The sequence below is a fragment of the Arachis hypogaea genome, chromosome 10 (genome assembly GCF_003086295.3).
Source record: "Arachis hypogaea cultivar Tifrunner chromosome 10, arahy.Tifrunner.gnm2.J5K5, whole genome shotgun sequence".
NCBI lineage: Eukaryota > Viridiplantae > Streptophyta > Magnoliopsida > Fabales > Fabaceae > Arachis > Arachis hypogaea.
The window spans coordinates 36,875,883-36,891,688 of record NC_092045.1 but is presented as its reverse complement, the minus strand read 5'-3'; the positions used below and the strand labels follow the sequence as shown (position 1 = coordinate 36,891,688).

General features: G+C 38.6%; 1 non-coding gene across 1 annotated transcript; it reads right to left on the bottom strand.

Annotated features, from left to right (window-relative positions):
- Positions 1 to 1,019: 1,019 nt before the first annotated feature.
- LOC112718932 (small nucleolar RNA R71) lies at positions 1,020 to 1,127 on the bottom strand. The gene has a single exon (XR_003161258.1). It is a non-coding gene; the product is annotated as a small nucleolar RNA R71 (small nucleolar RNA).
- Between the last annotated feature and the right edge of the window lie 14,679 nt (positions 1,128 to 15,806).

Sequence of the window (15,806 nt, the reverse complement as noted above, 5' to 3'; positions counted from 1 at the left end):
AAAGGTTAATGATTGAATCATATCTTTTCTTGTTAGTCAAGTTTTAATTTTCAAATCAAATCTTTTTAAAATGTTTTTCAAATCATATCTTCTCAATCACATTTTTTAAATCAATCATATCTTCTTAACCACATCTTTTTCAAAATAGTTTTCAATCAAATCCTTTTGATTCTAATTTCAAAATCTTTTTCAAAAATCACTTGATTTCTTTTCCATTTTCATTTTCGAAAATTAAGTAATGTTTTTCAAAAATGTTTTCAAATTTCCCACTTAATTTTCGAAATCACTTCCCTCCTTCTCACATCCTTCTATTTATGGATTAACACTATCCCTTAATGCAAAATTCGAACTCCATTCTCTCTGATAAGTTCGAATTTTCCCACTCCTGTCTTCTACTCTTTTTCCTCTGACACCTAAAGGAATCTCTATACTGTGACATAGAGGATTCCACATTTTCTTGTTCTCTTCTCTATCTTATGAGCAGGAGCAAGGACAAAGGCATTCTTGTTGAGGCTGATCCTGAACCTGAAAAGGACCTTGAAGAGAAAGCTAAGAGAAGCCAAAGCACAACTCCTCTTTAGAGCACCTGACCGAATTCTTCAAGGAAGAAGAACACATGGCAGCCGAAAACAACAACAATGCCAACAATGCAAGGAAGGTGCTGGGTGACTTTACTGCACCTACTCCCGACTTCTATGGGAGAAGCATCTCTATCCCTGCATTGGAGAAAACAACTTTGAGCTTAAGCCTCAATTAGTTTCTCTAATGCAACAGAATTGCAAGTTCCATGGACTTCCAATGGAAGATCCTCATCAGTTTTTAGCTGAGTTCTTGCAAATCTGTGACACAGTCAAGACTAATGGGGTTGACCCTGAGGTCTACAGACTGATGCTATTCCCTTTTGCTGTAAGAGACAGAGCTAGAACATGGTTGGATTCTCAACCTAAAGAAAGCCTGGACTCTTGGGAAAAGCTAGTCAATGCCTTCTTGGCAAAGTTCTTTCCACCTCAAAATTGAGTAAGCTTAGAGTGGAAGTCCAAACCTTCAGACAGAAGGAAGGAGAATCCCTCTATGAAGCTTGGGAAAGATACAAACAATTGATCAGAAAGTGTCCCACTGATATGCTTTCTGAATGGAGCATCATAGGTATTTTCTATGATGGTCTCTCTGAACTGTCCAAGATGTCTTTGGATAGCTCTTCTGGAGGATCTCTTCATCTGAAGAAGACGCCTACTGAAGCTCAAGAACTGATTGAAATGGTTGCAAATAACCAATTCATGTACACTTCTGAAAGAAATCCTGTGAACAATGGGACTAGTCAGAAGAAAGGAGTTCTTGAGATTGACACTCTGAATGCCATACTGGCTCAGAACAAAATATTGACCCAACAAGTCAATATGATTTCTCAAAGTCTGTCTGGAATGCAAAATGCACCAAGCAGTACTAAGGAAGCTTCATCTGAGGAAGAAGCTTATGATCCTGAGAACCCTTCAATAGAAGGCAGTGAACGCCACTGAGGAAGCCCTCAATGGACGTCCACTGACTGCTTTCACTGGAGTTGGGGGGCGGCCCAGATAAAGGAACCTTTGGGAATTCTGAAGGCGGGGGGGCTCAAAACTGACTGGACCATAGAGATCCCATTGGATACTTCTGCCATTCATAAGCTCTGATGTATTCTTCCTCTGAGAGGATGAGTATGTCACTGAAGAGCAACTGCTATACCTTGGAGCAATCATGAAGCTGAATGACAAGTTATTTGGAAATGAGACTTGGGAGGATGAACCCCTCTGCTCACCAAAGAACTGGATAACTTGTCTAGGCAGCAATTGCCTCAAAAGAGGAAGGATCCTGGGAAGTTTTCTATACCTTGTACCATAGCACCATGACCTTCACGAAGGCCTTGTGTGACTTAGGGTCAAGTGTGAACCTCATGCCCCTCTCTGTAATGGAGAAATTAGGGATCTTTGAGGTGCAAGCTGCAAAAATCTCACTAGAGATGGCAGATAACTCAAGAAAACAAGCCTATGGACTTGTAGAGGATGTTCTGGTTAAAGTTGAAGACCATTACATTCCTACTGATTTCATAGTCCTAGAGACTGGGAAATGCATGGATGAATCCATCATCCTTGGCAGACCCTTCCTAGCCACAGCAAAGGCTGTGATTGATGTTGATAGAGGAGAGTTGATCATTCAAGTGAATGAAGAATCCTTGGTGTTTAAGGCCCAAGGATATCCCTCTGTCTCATGGAGAGGAAGCATGAAGAGCTTCTCTCAAAACAGAGCCAAACTGAGCCCCCACAGTCAAACTCTAAGTTTGGTGTTGGGAGGCCACAACCAAACTCTAAGTTTGGTGTTGAACCCCACATTCAAACTCTAAGTTTGGTGTTGGGAGGGTCCAACACGGTTCTGAGCACTTCTGAGGCTCCATGAGAGTCCTCTGTCAAGCTAATGACATTAAAGAAGCGCTTGTTGGGAGGCAACCCAATGTTTTATAATTAATTATTTTCTTTTGTTATTTTATCTTTTTGTAGGTTGATGATCATAAGAAGTCACAAAAACAATGAAAAAGCAAAAACAGAATGAAAAACAGGAAGAAAAACAGCACACCCTGGAGGAAGATGCTGCTGCGTTTAAACGCCAGTCAGCCTAGCAGTTGGGCGTTTAACGCCCAGTCTGGCACCCATCTGGCGTTTAACGCCAGAAAGGGGCACCAGACTGGCGTTAAACGCCAGTAAAGGCAAGAACCTGGCGTTAAACGCCAGGAATGGGCACCAGCCCGGCGTTTAACGCCAGAAATGGCTCAAAACGTGGATTTTGATGCCATTTGGTGCAAGGATGCCTTTTCCTTGACACTACAGGATCTGTGACCCCACAGGACCCTACCATCACTCTCTCTCTTCTTCCCCATTCACCAATCACCTCAACACCTCTTCCCCAAAAACCCCTCACCTATCAATCCTACCCTTCTCTTCACCACTCACATCAACCCTTCATTTTCACACAACCTAAACACCACTTCTCCCCCTCTTTGGCCGAACACACCACCATCTCCCTCTTCCTCATTTCTTCTCTTTTACTCTCTTCTTTCTTCCTTTGCTCGAGGACGAGCAAACATTTTAAGTTTGGTGTGGTAAAAGCGTTTCTTTTTCGTTTTTCCATAACCATTATGGCATCCAAGGCCGGAGAAACCTCTAGAAAGAGGAAAGGGAAGGCAAAGGCTTCCACCTCCGAGTCATGGGAGATGGATAGATTCCTCTCAAAGGTGCATCAAGTCCACTTCTATGAAGTTGTGGCCTTGAAGAAGGTGATCCCGAGGTCCCTTTTTCACTCAAAAGGGTGAATATCCGGAGATCCGCCATGAGATCCGAAGAAGAGGTTGGGAAGTTCTTACCAACCCATTCAACAAGTCGGAATCTTGATGGTTCAAGAGTTCTATGCCAATGCATGGATCACCAAGAACCATGACCAAAGTGTGAACCCGAATCCAAAGAATTATCTTACTATGGTACGGGGGAAATACTTGGATTTTAGTCCGAAAAGTGTGAGGGTGGCGTTCAACTTGCCTATGATGCAAGGAGATGAACATCCTTACACTAGAAGGGTCAACTTTGATCAAAGGTTGGACCACGTCCTCACAGTCATATGTGAAGAGGGCGCACAATGGAAGCAAGATTCAAGAGGAAAGCCGGTCCAATTGAGAAGGCATGACCTCAAGCCCGTGGCTAGAGGATGGTTAGAGTTCATACAACGCTCAATCATCCCCACTAGCAACCGGTCCGAAGTTACCATAGACCGGGCTATCATGATCCATAGCATCATGATTGGAGAAGAAATAGAGGTTCATGAGGTTATAGCCCAAGAACTCTATAAGGTGGCGGACAAGACCTCCACCTTGGCAAGGTTAGCCTTCCCTCATCTCATTTGTCACCTCTGTTATTCAGTTGGAGTTGACATAGAGGGTGACATCCCCAAGGACAAACCCATCACCAAGAAAAGGATGGAGTACACAAGAGATCCCACTCATCATGAGATCCCTGAAATTCCTCAAGGGATGAATTTTCCTCCACAAAACTATTGGGAGCAACTAAACACCTCCCTAGGAGAATTGAGTTCCACATGGGACAACTAAGGGTGGAGCACCAAGAACACTCCATCATCCTTCATGAGATTAGAGAAGATCAAAGAATCATGAGGGAGGAGCAACAAAGACAAGGAAGAGATATTGAGGAGCTCAAGCACTCCATAGGATCTTCAAGAGCAAGAAAGAGCCGCCATCACTAAGGTGGACCCGTTCTTTGATTTCCTTGTTATTTGTTCTTCTGTTTTTCGAATTTTATGCTTATGTTTATCCATGTTTGTGTCTTGTGATCATTAGTGTCTTAGTGTCTATGCCTTAAAGTTATGAATGTCCTATGAATCCATCACCTTTCTTCAATAAAAACGCGCCTAATTGATAAAAGAAAGAATTGCATGAATTTTGAATTTTATAATAGTTTAATTATTTTGATGTGGTGGTAATATTTTTGTTCTCTGAATGTATGTGTAACAGTGCATATGTATCATGAATTTGTGGTTCATGAATGTTGGCTCTTGAAAGAATGATGAAAAAGGAGACATGTTACTGAGGATCTGAAAATCATAAAAATGATTCTTGAAGCAAGAAAAAGCTATTCAAAAAAAAAAAAAAACCGAAAAAAAAGAGAAAAAGAAAACGAAAAAATAGAGAAATAAGAGTTGTGATCCAAGGCAAATAAGAGTGTGCTTAAGAACCCTGGACACCTCTAATTGGGGACATTAGCAAAGCTGAGTCACAATCTGAAAAGGTTCACCCAATTATGTGTCTGTGGCATGTATGTATCCGGTGGTAATACTGGAAGACAGAGTGCTTTGGGCCACAGCCAAGACTCAATAAATAGCTATGTTCAAGAATCATCATACTTTACTAGAGAATCATTAACACTATCTGGACTCTGAGTTCCTAAAGAAGCCAATCATTCTAAATTTCAAAGGATAGATTGAGATGCCAAACTGTTCAGAGGCAAAAGGTTAAAAACCCCGCTCATCTAATTAATACTGATCTTCACAGATGTTTTTGGAATTCATTGCATATTCTCTTCTTTTTATCTTATTTGATTTTCAGTTGCTTGAGGACAAGCAACAATTTAGTTTGGTGTTGTGATGAGCGGATAATTTGTATACTTTTTGGCATTGTTTTTAGTATGTTTTTAGTATGATATAGTTAGTTTTTAGTATATTTTTATTAGTTTTTAGTTAAAATTCACTTTTCTGGACTTTACTATGAGTTTGTGTGTTTTTCTGTGATTTCAGGTATTTTCTGGCTGAAATTGAGGGACCTGAGCAAAATCTGATTCAGAGACCAAAAAGGACTGCAGATGCTGTTGGATTCTGACCTCCCTGCACTCGAAGTGGATTTTCTGGAGCTACAGAAGCCAAATTGGCGCGCTCTCAACGGCGTTGGAAAGTAGACATCCTGGGCTTTCCAGCAATATATGATAGTCCATACTTTGCCCAAGATTTGATGGCCCAAACCGGCGTTGAAAGTCACCTCTAGAAATCCCAGCGTTAAACGCTGGAACTGGCACCCAAATGGGAGTTAAACGCCCAAACTGGCACCAAAGCTGGCGTTAACTCCAAGAAGAGTCTCTACACGAAATTTGCTTCATTGCTCAGCCCAAGCACACACCAAGTGGGCCCGGAAGAGGATTTTTATGTCATTTACTCATTTCTGTACACCTTAGGCTACTAGTTTCTTATAAGTAGGACCTTTTGCTATGTATTAGAAATCTTTGAATCTTGGATCTTTGGATCTTTGAATCTTTGGATCTTTGAATCTTTGGATCTTTGGATCTTTGGGTCTTTGGATCTATATATCTTTTGATCACTTTTGATCTTAGATCATTGGGAGCTGGCCATTCGGCCATGCCTAGACCTTATGCTTATGTATTTTCAACGGTGGAGTTTCTACACACCATAGATTAAGGTGTGGAGCTCTGCTGTACCTCGAGTATTAATGCAATTACTATTGTTCTTCAATTCAATTCCGCTTGTTCTTATTCCAAGATATCACTTGTTCTTCAACTTGATAGAGGTGATGATTGACGCCCATCACCATTCTCACCCATGAACAAAGTGACTGACAACCACTCTTGTTCTACAAGCATTTGAGGCTTGGTGAATATCTCTTGGATTCCTGATTGCACGATGCATGGTTGATCGCCTGAAACCGAGTGCTCGCCTGACAAACGAGCCAGCCATTCCGTGAGGTCAGAGTCTTCGTGGTATAGGCAAGAACTGATGGCAGCATTCAAGAGAATCCGGAAGGTCTAACCTTGTCTATGGTATTCTGAGTAGGATTCAATGACTGAATGACTGTGACGTGCTTCAAACCTGTAACCTACTGGGCGTTAGTGACAGACGCAAAAGAATCACTGGATTCTATTCCGGTAGGGGAGGGAACCACACCGGTGATTGGCAGCACTGTGACAGAGTGTGTGCATTAGCTTTCACTGCGAGGATGGGAGGTAGCTGCTGACAACAGTGAAACCCTACACGAGCTTGCCATGGAAAGGAGTAGGAAGGATTGGATGAAGGCAGTAGGAAAGCAGAGAGACGGAAGGGAAGGCATCTTCATGCGCTTATCTGAAGTTCCTACCAATGAATTACATAAGTATCTCTATCTTTACCTTTGTTATTTTCGTTCATCATCATTATCATTTGAGTTTGCCTGACTAAGATTTACAAGATGACCATAGCTTGCTTCAATACTAACAATCTCCGTGGGATCGACCCTTACTCACGTAAGGTTTATTACTTGGACGACCCAGTGCACTTGCTGGTTAGTTGTGCGAAGTTGTGTAATGCCATGGTATTGAGCGCACCAAGTTTTTGGAGCCATTACGGGGATTATGAGAGTTGTGAAAAAGTATAGTTCACAATTTCGCGCACCACCTGACAACCACTTCCGTTCTACAAGCAAAAGCTAGAGTGAATATCTCTTGGATTCCTTAACCAGGATCTTCGTGGTATAAGCTAGAATCCATTGGCAGCATTCTTGAGAATCCGAAAAGTCTAAACCTTGTCTGTGGTATTCCGAGTAGGATTCAGGGATTGAATGACTGTGACGAGCTTCAAACTCGCGAGTGTTGGGCGTAGTGACAGACGCAAAAAAATCATTGGATTCTATTCCGACATGATCAAGAACCGACAGATGATTAGCCGTGCTATGACAGAGCATTTGACCATTTCACTGAGAGGACGGGAGGTAGCCATTGACAACGGTGAAACTCAACATACAGCTTGCCATGGAAGGAGTAAGAATGACTGGATGAAGCAGTAGGAAAGCAGAGATTCAGAAGGAACACAGCGTCTTCATACACTTATCTGAAATTCCCACTAATGAATTACATAAGTATCGCTATCTCTATTTTATGCATTAATTAGTTTTATATTCGAAAACCATTATAACCATTATAATCTTCCTGACTAAGATTTACAAGATGACCATAGCTTGCTTCATACCAACAATCTCCGTGGGATCGACCCTTACTCACGTAAGGTATTACTTGGACGACCCAGTGCACTTGCTGGTTAGTTGTGCGGAGTTGTGACAAAGTGTGATTCACATTTGAGAGCACAAAGTCTTTGGCGCCATTATTAATTTACGCGCACCAGCCATCGCTGCTGTTGGATACGTAGAACTGCGTCCACTGCAGAACGGTGTCGCAGTTATTCCTTCCCTGGCGGTTGTTGGAAATGAAGGATGGTTGATTCTCTCCATCCAAAGTTGCGAGAACCGAACCGGTCAATGAACTGGTGATGTGATTGGTTCACAGGTTTAACTGGGTTCAACCGGTTTAATTAAATATTAAACAAAATTATTAAAAATTTAGTATATAACACATTAAACACAACACGAGTTCCATAATGCATTGATGAGAAAATTATCCAATAGCTATTAAATGTACAACGATGATGCCTATACCAAATGAATTATGTAAATGGAACACAAACTTAAAAACAATCTATAACCTCTAGAGCTCTTAGAGGCTTCAGTTCCCTGTGAACTTTTCCATCTGCATTACTCATTGACTCCCCTGCCCTGTTGCATTCTTCATTGCTCTTGACCTGCTCCTCTGCTATGTTGCGCAGTTTATCAAGAGCCATTCCATTCTCATATTCACATTCACCATTCTCTCTACAATCTTCAGGTGGAGATGCATGAGGGACATCCTCCTGGCAGGTTCAGAAGCATCACTTTCAGATACTTTCACCACCAACACAATATAACAAAAATCAAGCACATAAAATGCACCAAAATTAGATAAAATTCCAACTTGATAAATTCAGATGATACGGAAATGAAGTGATAAAACTATAGTAAAATTCAGAATAACAACAATTCAGAATCTAAACGATTATATCAATTCATACAATTCATACAACATTCAATATAATTAAATTCAGCATTTCATACAGTTAATTCACCAAAATTCAATATAGCAGAATTCAATAGAGCACAATTGAACTTATATAGCGAAATTCAATATAGAAAAATTTAAAAACCAGAGTCCCAAAATTGAACTTTATCAAATTTATATTCGGTAAAATTTAGAATTACAAAATGATTAATCCATATAATTAACAAAATAAAAAAATTTGAAAAGTAGAAGAACTCAAAACAAGAACTCTGCATCTGAAGTTATGAACTCAAATCTGCCCTAAATTCCACACTGAATAAAAAATTAATTGAAAAAAAACAAAAACCAGAAAACATTTCAACATTGATAAGTTTAGAAAACTCAAATTTATTTTGATGATGATCAAACATTATTGAAATAATTAATTACAAAATTATTAATTTGATTTCATTTAACATATGTTAATTAATAATTTTGTGATGCAGGTTTTATTATTCGGCCAAACAGAAAAGAAAAATTATTGCAAGCCCAATATGCTTAAAACCAATCAGCCTTGATTAATGTTTCCTATATTATATGGCTGAAGTAATTTGTGATTATTTGGGCTAGATTGAACTATTATCACTATAAGCCCAATTACAATCTTTGCTAATTAGACCAATGCATGGTCCGAATCCACTAAACAAAGAAAGAAAAGTTCCATTACTTCCAACGGATCTCTTCTTTAATCATGTAATGGAACTCAAAATTTTATTGAGAAGAGTTAATACATGCATGGGAACTATGAGAGAGAAAGTATCATTGATTTGATTGAAGACATCAATGCTGCACGCTAATTTACAAGGGAAGTAAAAGCAATCCCATTTCAATTAATTTGATTCATTTAATTACTTTTCTTCTAGCTCTATCTTTTCTCTCATCTCTTTCTTTTCTTCGGTCATATCACAGAGGAAATTATGGAAGCTAAGTTGATCTACCAAAAGAAAGAAGGAGCTACATGCATCAAGACCATTGAGCTGATGCAAGAAAACATAAAAATATAGTGGCTGAGATTCTTATCACTTGTGATAAGATATGGTGATGAGATCTTGGCTTCTCCATACCAAAAATGGTTGAAGGAGATTCGGCCAGCAAGGAGAAGATCCTTGGAGGGTTGGCTTGTCTCTGCTTTTAGGTTCACTCATCATAGAAGGTAGCTAGGGTGGCTACGTGAGAGAGGAAGCAAAAGTGAAGTAGGTGAAGCTATCATCACATAAAGCATCAAGGGCCAGAAATTCATCTTGGAGAGCAAGCCAAGGATGGAGCGCTCGGATTGATGTAGATTGATGACCAAGGAAGGACTAGAGGTAATTGCATGTTGGGTTTTGCATGGGTTATCTCTTCTCTCTCTCTAGCCGAACCGGTTTTATTCTTGGAGAAGATGAAGTTGGCTTGGTTTTGGCTTCAAATGTGGAGGCTTCCCTCTTCTATAAAAAGAGAGAACAGCCACGGTTTGGAGCAAGGAGAAAGTGTGAGAGTACAAGGCACATAGTTCTCAAAGCTACTTGAGCTAATAGATTTCTCTGCTCTTTCAATGTATTCTGTTTTGTATTTTTCTGTTTAATTTTGTCATGTCTTGAATCTCATGGAAAAAGGAAAATAGTGAGGTTTGTATGAAAAAGCCATAGAGCGGAAAAAGGCAGAGAGTGCAAAATTAAAAGAAAAAGCCATAGATGTCCTTAGAGTTCCTTTGTACATCTGTGTTGTATTTCATGTTTCTGTGGAAATCCCCTTGTAAGTTGGGTTAGCACTTTACAGTCTGTAATCAAGAAGATTATAGTGAAATTCCATCATTGTTGTGATGGAGACTGGATATAGGCTGCACTGCACTTAGCAGCTGAACCAGGATATATCTGGGTGTAATTTTTCTCTCTTTTCTACTGCACAGGAGCTAAAACTGAAAAATATCTCGTGCCAAGTGACGAGACAAAAATAAAAGTCGCATGGCTAGGGACGAGACAAAAATAAAAAAGTCTTCTGAAGTTATTTCAAAGACCAGCAAGTGTTACTGAGCAAAAAAAAAGGGGCTAAGATTCAACCCCCCTTCTCTTAGCCACTGAAAACCATCAATTGGTATCAGAGCTTGGTCTCAAAGAGATCAAGCTTTGCAGCTTGGAGAAAAGATCCAGATGACAGAAAGCAGTGGCTCAAATCTGGTGTCCTACAACCTTACAGAAGGACAGTCAAGCAACAGACTGCCTTTTTTCAATAGGAAAACCTATACCTATTGGAAGGAGAGAATGAAAATCTTTGTGCAAGCAGTAGACTACAGACTCTGGAAGATCATCCTAGAGGGTCCTCAATTTCCAACTAACACAAGTGCTGAAGGAGTAGTCACTCTTAAACCAGAAGCAAGCTGGACCGAGGAAGATAGAAAGAAGGTGGAACTAAATGCCAAGGCTGTAAATCTACTCAACTGTGTTACCAGCTTCGAGGAATACCGACGGTATCATGATGCACAATGGCAAAGAAAATCTGGGACAAACTGCAAATCACTCATGAAAGAACCACCATTGTAAAGAAGACTCGGATAGACATGTTGAACAGAGAGTATGAAATGTTTGCAATGAAGGAAGGAGAATCTATTGATGAACTGTTTGAATGGTTCAACACCATCATTGTTGTCTTGGATGCTATGGGAATAACATATTCTGATTCTGTGCTTGTGAGAAGAGTGTTGAGATATCTCACTAAAGAGTGGGAAACAAAAGCTTTAATTATTTCTGAGAGTAGTAGCCTTGATTCCATGACATGTGATGATTTGAGAGGAAATCTTCTTGCTTTTGAAAAAATACTTATTTGAAAAAAGATTCAAAAAAGAAAAGAATTGCTTTTTCTTCTGTAACTAACCCCCTGGATGATGAATCCAGTGATAATTCCTCTGAAAATGAGTTTGTGTTGTTTGCCAAAAAATTTAGAAAATAGTAAAGTTCAAAGGGAAAGGCAAAGGCAGTAGCTCAAGGAAAATGAAGAAAGACCTAAGCAAAGTAGCTTGTTACAACTGCAAGAAAATGGGGCATTTCAAATTTGATTGTCCCAAGTTGAAGAAGGAGGAGAAGCCAAAAGGAGGAAAGAAGAAGGGACTGATGGCTTTATGGGAGGACTTGGAAAATGACTCAGACGATGATGAAGAATCAGATACCAAGTCACAAACTTGTCTCATGGCAGATCACATAGATTAGGTAGTCTTTCACAACCCTAACACTGAAGATCTTCATCTTATGATAGACCACCTTTCTGGAAAAATAAGATGTTTTCTACTTGATAACCAAGATCTTGAACAACAAATTATCATTCTTAAAACTGAAAATGGTTTTCTCAAGGAAAAGCTAAGGGAGGCCGAAACTGCTTGTGATCTTGTTGAAGAAAATAAGCAGTTAAAAGCCCAACTTAGAAGTTGTGAAAGTGACCATTCTATTATTGCATATGTAAATTGTTTTAAGGAGAATGAAGAGTTGCTGAAAAAGATTAAAAATCTTGAAAATGACTTAGTCAAGTTTACTCAAAGTTCTGAAAATTTAAATCAAATATTGGCTAGTCAAAAATCACTCTTTGATAAAGCTGGTTTGGGGTTTTACAAATCTGATAAACTTTCTTTTGAAAATAGTGCTTCATCTTCTAATGACACAAGGTTTTAAGATCCCACCTACTTTAACAAATCAGCAACTCCAAGTATTTTGTAGACTATGCAACCGAAATGGACACTTTTCCATTCAATATTTTTTTGGTGAAAGAATGATTGGTGACAAAGTTTACAAAGTTGTTTTTAATTACAATGGCTTGGGTCATAGGAGATGGTTTAACGTGAAAGGATCCAAGAAATTTTGGATACCTAAGGTCACTTGAGCTTGTTTTGTAGGTGTGTCTAGCATCTAAATGGAAGGAAAATATGTGGTACATGGACAGCGGATGCTCTAGGCACATGACCGGAAAGACAACCTTCTTCATAAAGCTTGATGAATATGATGGAAGACTTGTCACTTTCGGTGATGATGGTAAAGGAAAGATAGTGGCCGTTGATAAAGTTGGTAAAAGCTTTTCATCTTGTATAAATGATGTTCTTCTTGTAAATGGTTTGAAACATAACTTACTTAGTGTAAGCCAATTATATGATTTAGGTTTTGAAGTTGTTTTTAGAAAATTTGTGTGTTTGGTTGTTTGTGAAAAAACTGGGGATATTTTATTTGAAACTAAAAGATGCAACAATGTGTATGGATTAACTCTTGAGGACTTGAAAGAACAAAATGTAACATGTTTTACCTCTATTGAATCTGAAAAATGGCTATGGCATAGAAAGTTGGGTCATGCTAGCATGTACCAAATTTCTAAGCTAGTAAAGAAAAATCTAGTTAGAGGAATTCCTAAAGTCAAATTTGATAATGATCTTATTTGTGAGGCTTGTCAATTAGGCAAACAAGTTAAATCCTCTTTTAAACCAAAAGATGGAATTTCAACCAAAAGGCCATTGGAGATGTTACACATTGATCTTTTTGGTCCAACAAGAACTCAAAGTCTAGGAGGTAAACACTATGGTTTAGTAGTGGTAGATGATTACTCTAGATTTGGTTGGATACTTTTTATTGCTCATAAAAATGATGCTTTCCATGCTTTCTCAACTCTTTGAAAGAAAATTCAAAATGAAAAAGATTTAAAAGTGGCCCATTTGAGAAGTGATCACGGAAAAAATTTTGAAAACCAAGACTTTGAAAAATTCTGTAATGACTTTGGAATTACTCATAATTTTTCATGCCCTAGAACACCTCAACAAAATGGAGTTGTTGAAAAAAGGAATAGAAGCCTTCAAGAGATGACTAGGGCTATGTAATATAAGAATAAGGTTCCAAAGTTTCTATGGGCTGAAGCTGTAAATACAGCATGTTATATTTTGAATAGGACCATTATTAGAAAAGGGTTAAAGAAAACTCCTTATGAGCTATGGAAAGGAACCCCTCCAAATCTTAAGTATTCCCATGTTTTTGGATGCAAGTATTTTGTGCTTCAGAACAAAGAAAATCTTGGCAAATTTGATCCAAAATCATATGAGGGCATGTTTGTTGGATATTCCACTACTAGCAAAGCCTATAGAATTTACCTCAAAGATTATAGAACTATAGAGGAATCTATACATATTACTTTTATGATTCTAATTTAATTTCCAGTATTGTGATAGATAATGATTCAGATTGTGAAGAAGCTGGAACAAGCAAAGAAAATCCCAAGTCTACCCAAAATGAAGAATGTGCCAGTTCAGTTTTGTCTCATCAGAATGGAGGAGACATTTCCATTTTGTCTCCTGAGCCAGCAAGAGAAACTGAAACAATGAGGCCCATGATGAGTGGATTTTTGACGGTTTAGAATTTCACCAATGAATTCTTGTTGTAAAGTATAGTCTCTAAACCAACAATAACCCTCTCATACAAAAATTTGTTTGTCACAAGTACAAATCCCTAAAATCTATAAACCGAAGTATTTAAACCTCGGGTCGTCTCTCAAAGGACTTGTAGGGTAGTGTTCTTGTTATTGGTTATGGACTTGTTTATTTTGGGGTTTTGAATGAGAAACATTAATAGTAAATGGTAATGAAATTCTATTAATAAAATGGTCTTGGCAAGGTTTGGTTGTCAAGGGTCTCTATCATTATCACTAGCCACAATTATGGTAGTTGCAAGGATTAATCCCACTTAGTCATCCTTTAATCAAGTAGCAAAGGAAAGTCAAGTGCGTTATATCAATCCAAGTTCATAAATCCTAGCTTTCCACTAATTGAATTAATGAAGGCTAGAGTCAATGGCTATCAACTATCAATCACTTGGATATTAGTAACTCAAGAAATCCTAAGTTACCTTCCCAAGTCAAAAACATAAAATCCTACTCTAATATCCTTCCAAGCATTTCATCAAACACTTGGAAGGTACAAAAGAAAAGTATAGTAAATCACAACAAGAATGAATTCTAACAACATTTGAATGCAAAGAATTAACAAAAACAATCAAGGAAATCACAATTATCATGAATTACCTCAAATTGCATCATTAAAAGAAAACTAAGAGAACAAGAGTATCTCAATTACAAAACCTAGAAACAAAAAAAGAGAAATTACAACAAGAGAGTAGGGATAGAAAGAAGAACCAAAGTGTAGCAATCACCAATTGAAGGTGGAAGTAGAAGTAGACTTGAATTAAACCTAGAACTATGAGATCCTAGTCTAACCCTAATTCCTAATCCTAGAGAGAAGTGAGAGCTTCTCCCTCTAAAACTAACTAATCCTAATCCTAATGAGTGTGTAAGATACAATGAATGAAAGATGCTTTCCCCTTCAATCGTTGGTCTTTTTAATCCTTCTCTACCAGAATTCCAGCGCCAAAATGGGTCCAAAAACCCTCCAAACTCGCCAGGCATGAGTTGCTTTAATGAAATCATGTGCGGACTGTGACGCGTACGCGCACGGTACGCGTACGCATCCCTGGCCGATTCACGAGGTGCGCGCGAGCGCCTTGTGCACGTGCGCGTCCTTGGCCGAGATCAATTCTTTGGCTTTTTGTGCTTCTCTCTACTTGCATGCTTCCTTCCTTGCTCCTTTGATCCATGCCTAGCCTATTTCAGCCTGAGATTACTAGCAAACACATCAAGGCACCTTATGGAAACAAGAGAGAATTAAAATTATCAAATTAAAGGCCTAGAAAGCATGTTTTTATAATTAAGTACAAATAAGGGAGAGATCACAAAATCATGCTAATTCATTGGCTAAATGTGAGAAAAGGTTAGCAAAATACTCTAAATTCAACACAAGATAAACCCTAAAAATGGGGTTTATCAGCCTCCCCACACTTAAACCTTAGCATGTCCTCATGCTAAAATAAGAAGGAAACAAGGGATATGATCTTTATTTGATGTAACTAAACCATATGAGCCCTATCTAAATGCAATTACTTAAAGTGAATGCAAATGCTTGGTCAACATAATTCAACTTTCCAAGAAAACATGTGTAAGCACAAGAGCTAGAGCAATAGGAACCAAGTCCAAACCAAAACTTATTGAATTATCAAAAGAAATTCAAGCTTGCAAGAATATAGATAATATGGGTGAACACATGTAATTGAACTTTTGAACCCTCACCAGATGTGTATCCGCTCTATTCACTTAAGTAGTTAAGGGTTAATTCACTCAATTCTCTTCTAATCATGTTTTTCCAAGATCTGTTCTTCTTCTAACAATCAACACTTAATCCATGCATGCATACATTCATCATGAGGTCTTTCATAGGTTGTAATGGGGCTTGGGTCAAGGTAGGATCATATATGGCTAGTGGACTAGGAATTGAATTTTTGA